General features: G+C 42.1%; 1 long non-coding RNA gene across 1 annotated transcript; it reads left to right on the top strand.

The window, feature by feature from the left end:
• Window positions 1-2,439: 2,439 nt before the first annotated feature.
• LOC147964775 (uncharacterized) lies at window positions 2,440-3,064 on the top strand. Its single transcript, XR_015609528.1, has 3 exons — window positions 2,440-2,562; window positions 2,684-2,793; window positions 2,911-3,064. It is a non-coding gene; the product is annotated as an uncharacterized LOC147964775 (long non-coding RNA).
• The last annotated feature ends 1,573 nt before the right edge of the window (window positions 3,065-4,637 follow it).

The following is a 4,637-nucleotide window of genomic DNA, read 5'->3' as shown; positions in this document are numbered from 1 at the left end:
CTCGTCAGTCCAACTGATCGTTGTTGATGTAAACTCTTCCTAGCCGGCTATTGCTCATCCGGCAGGTCATGGCTTCTCCATCCTTAAAAATATCCCTCCAAGAACTCAACACCACCGTGCGCAAACCCCACAGTGGGCGCCAACTATCGTGGAATTGTCACGGCAGATGTTCTAGTGTGAGGACTTAGTCGTGAGGCCAACGCATTTATGCGGTAGCTTGAAGGGGTTGGTCAGAGTCGAGAGACGCGAGGCGGATCATCACACAAGACAAGGATTTAGACAGCTTCAGGCCCCGGGAAACATCATCTGGTAACAACCCTACGTGTTGTTTGTGGCTAGGTCTCATTATGCTCATGAGGGAGTCGCCGCATAAACCGGCTCTCCTCTAGTTGTGTCTAGCCTTAGCTATTATTTTCTGTCCCTCTTTGGGGAGCCCTGCCCCTCCTTATATATGTTGCAGGGGCGGGTTACATGTGGAGTCCTATTAGGATTAGGACTAGTCTATCTTCTAATACAAACCGGATACATGTCTGGGTCTTGACTCCTTGTAAGGGAAATATTCCTCACACCTTTTCTCTTAAATCGGCCCACCATTAACATAAACCGGCCGTCTGGGCCTTGGGCCTTGTCATCCGTCTGTCCCGCCCGCCGGGTTACCAGTGAGTCATAATGTTCAGTCGGGTTGCTTGTAAACCGTCTGGTCAGTGCAGGTTGCCGGTGAATCGCCAAGTCCGGTCGGGTTACGCCGCGGGGTATATCCCCGACAGGCGCACCTGTTCTCTTTCACCCAGCGTCGGTGCGGGAGGGCCTCCGACCCCTTCTTCCCCGCTGCCGTACATAGTGTGGGCAGATCGGCCTCTGGCCGCCCACTGAGCCACACCCTGAGAACCTTAAGGTATAATTTACGTATTCCACATGCATTTCTCTAGCTGCATGTGGGCTTTTCTGCTTCTGCACTCGAATCTAGGTGTTGGATCAAATAGGAAAGTAGTGGGGAAAGTTGTATGGCATGAATCTAGGGCCCTGTCTGTTTGGGCTTTTGCTTCTGCTTTTACAGCTTTTCCACTTTGGCCAAAAAGCCAGAAAAGCTTCTAAGTAGGTGCTTTTGGAGCTTTTTGGCTTTTGATGAATCAATATAACCTATTTGAGCTCCAAAATCCATAAAAGCTCTAAAAGCACCTATTTAGGAGCTTTTATGGCTTTTGTGGCCAAAGTGGAAAAGCTGCAAAAACAGAAGCAAAAGCCCAAACAAACAGGGCCTAGGACGTGGTTCAAAGAGGAAAGGAAGGGGGAAAGTAGTACAGGCTGGCTATCCAGCACCTACGTTGGTCAAAAAGGGAAAACAATGACAAACATAGTACGCACATCTGTAACGAACTGATCTTTCTGTTTTGGGGGACAAGACTGTAGAGTTTGAGCAGGACTAGATTTGTTGCCCTCACATAGGGAAAGGTGTCTAAAGATAAGAAAACTGGGACCAACACAAATATGCTCCTTGGTTGTTTGTTCTTTGTTGCAATAGACTGTGCATCACCCCTTTATACATCGGTAGATGCACATGGTGCTGGTGCATCCACTGTCCCGTACAAATCTTTAGCTGTTGTTAATCTAAGGCCCTATTTGGTTAAAAAGTCCTAGGACTTTTTTAGTCCCAACTAAAAAGTCCCTAGTCCCTACCTGTTTGGTTCGAGGGACTAAACATGGACTAGAGGTTATTAAATGACATGCTAAAAGACCATGTTACCCCTAGTAATGAACTAATAGAGATAAGGTGCGATGCGGGGCAGGGGCAACTGTTGGAAAAAGTCCCCAAAAGACTCTCCCTCAGGGTCTTCTTTCTTTAGTCCCAAATGCCCACTTTTAGTCCCTAAAAGTCCCTCCTGTTTGGTTTAGATGGGACTAAAAGGGACTTTTTAATCCCTACACCAAAAAGTCCCTGTAAACAAACACCCTCTAATAACGCCGCTGGAAAATTGAAGCAAAGCCACAGTTAAAAGTAAATTACATGTTTAACGATTTTTATTGTTAATATAATCTCTCTATTATTATGAATCAATGCCACTTTTGAGGAATGCTACTGTCTTGCTTTCTTTCCCATTTAGATAAGTTAGATGCTTCTTTTTGTGGGCTTCTGTGTCATCCACCGTTATTGACCAGTAGTTGTTTCCTTTGCACCTCTATGTAAACAGGGTAATCTACTTCACCTCATTGCTATTGCGACCTTTTGTTGCACTGCTCAAAACACTTTGGTTTTAAGAGTGTTTTGTGCAGTTCAACCAAAATGTCACACCGACAATGTTGCTTGATTGCTTGATCATAGTGGAACTGCATAAGAGGAGATCTGACTTCCAATTCGCGTTGGCAAATTTGTTTCAGATCTTCTTCTTATGAGTTGTTTGAATTCCGCATCATGAGAGGCCAGTACTAGCCTTCTTTCACATGATTGTGTAGTGTGCTATCATATGTTGTGCTACTTATACGACAATGTTGCTTGATTTTAGTGAACTGCACAAATGGAGACAAGACTTCCAATATGTATGTGCACCATAATATCCCATTGAGGTAAGATAATAATATTTCACAATTGTTGGCCTGTATTTTGCTACTGTCATCAGAAAATTAATGTCGTTGTTTAGTGCTATACTTGTGCTCCCTAATTGACATGCAAAATCTTAAATTGAAGGTGAAGCTTGTCTGTTATTGAACCAAGTGATGAAGGGGAAGAACAAGAGGAGGAATAACAAAAATCAACTCTCGGTGCTGTAATGAAGCACTAGAACTGTGATGACACAAGTAATGATATAGTTTTGCATCTTAATTTATTGCTATGGCTGGAATAAGCAATTCTTTTGCCACTGATTTGATGCCACTCTTAATGTAATATGTAATTATCTCTACTTCTGCAAACAGGTATCTTCTTTGAAGATAACATATATTTTAGTGGAACTGCACAAGAAGATGTTGGAAACATTAAACTAATCGAGGAGTATATAGTAAGCATGACAACCACAATAGACAACAATGGATGGTTCCGGAGAAGTGCTTCATCTGTATGCTCTACACAATAAGCCTCCTGGCGAAGGTTGGTACTGGCCCACGGGTTTCATCCATATGATTGAGCTTTGTCATCTCTATTGCTATTGTGCTACTATTTAGATATTGTCATGAGAAAGTGGTATTGTCCTCGAGAAGTGCTTCATCTGTGTTGTTTTAATTATTTCCTTTCCTTTTTTTCAAGCAAATAGGGATGCAACATTTACTTGTTCTCTTGCCTTTGCACAACAAGATCATCCTCTTCATAACAGAAGGAAGCAGTTGAAGGATGGTTACATTACTGCCCACAAGAACAAACTAACTTCAGCTCAGAAGGACTCACGGATCTCCATCTTTGTTGCTGTGATGGCCAATTGTTGTTTTAGGATTCTTTCGGCGAGTTCCATTTTCTAAATGTGTGCTCTGCATGGATCATGTAGGTTGCCTGTTTAAACCATCAATTCATAGTACAGTTTGCTTTATACTAATCACTTCTTTTGTATTTATGCAAACTGGGGTGCTCATCTTGATTTCAATGGGAACTGCACAAAATGTTCTTGAATATTCTCGAATCATTCATTTCCACCACAAGAAAGGAGGTGCCGATATGTTCAAGGTGTTGCAACATATAAAAAGGCGAAATCATACAAGCTACGCGCGAATTTGGTTGATTTTGGTGGAACTGCACAAAAAGAATAGCTGGTTTATTTAGCATGAGGTGCCATGTCAATGTCCGAACTGATGGCAAACCCTGCCCATTCCACAATCGTAGGCATTTGATATTTTGGAATGGGAAAACCTTGTCAAAGTTTGCTCATTGATGTACGCAAAACAACATGCATTTGACATTTTGGAATGGGACAACCTTGTCAAATCTTGCTCATTGATGTTAGCAAGAAGACATGCGTTTGATATTTTTGAATGGACGCCCTTTGCTGTCAGCAACATCGATCAATTTTTCTTTATTCTTTAGTTGTGAAGTAAATATTGGCTCTGACATGTGAATCACTGAGATGCATAATCATCGATTGTTTTGAATGTCTCTATGAATTGCCAGGCCTGTGTGTTTGATTGCAATGTGCAGGAACGCTAAAAAGCAGCTCAAACTTTTTGTACTCACTCTGTTACTTTTTACTTCGCATATTAGATTTCTTTCAAGTCAGTTGATTTTACATTGTGAATGTTGATACTTTTTCTATAAGATTGGTCAAAGTAGAGATACTTTGACTTCAGATAGAACTTATATGCAGACTAAAAAGGACCGGAGGGAGTACGTGTGAAACTGCTGCAAATGAGGTGATCACCCTGGGAATAATGCTAGTACATATTATTTTGCATCTTCATCCAATGCCAGTGATACAAGAACTCGAACTAATTGAACTAAATTCATTCATACACAGCCAGATTTCATCATTACATTTCATACATTCTTCAACTAAAAAGGGGTGCGCCGGAGGTATAATTAATTAACCAAAACTACCCACCCGTGTCCGGCTGAGCCGAACAGAAGCTTCAGTGACTTAAAATGTGGGCAAGATGCCTGTTGGTCCCACATGTCAGTGACCCAACTGCACATGCAGTTAAGTCACTGAGGCAGCGTCCTT

Source organism: Triticum urartu, chromosome 6A (genome assembly GCF_056163025.1).
Source record: "Triticum urartu cultivar PI428250 chromosome 6A, HENAU_Tu73, whole genome shotgun sequence".
Taxonomy (NCBI): Eukaryota; Viridiplantae; Streptophyta; class Magnoliopsida; order Poales; family Poaceae; genus Triticum; species Triticum urartu.
Note: the sequence above shows the minus strand (reverse complement) of the source record. Positions and strands in the feature narration are given on the sequence as shown.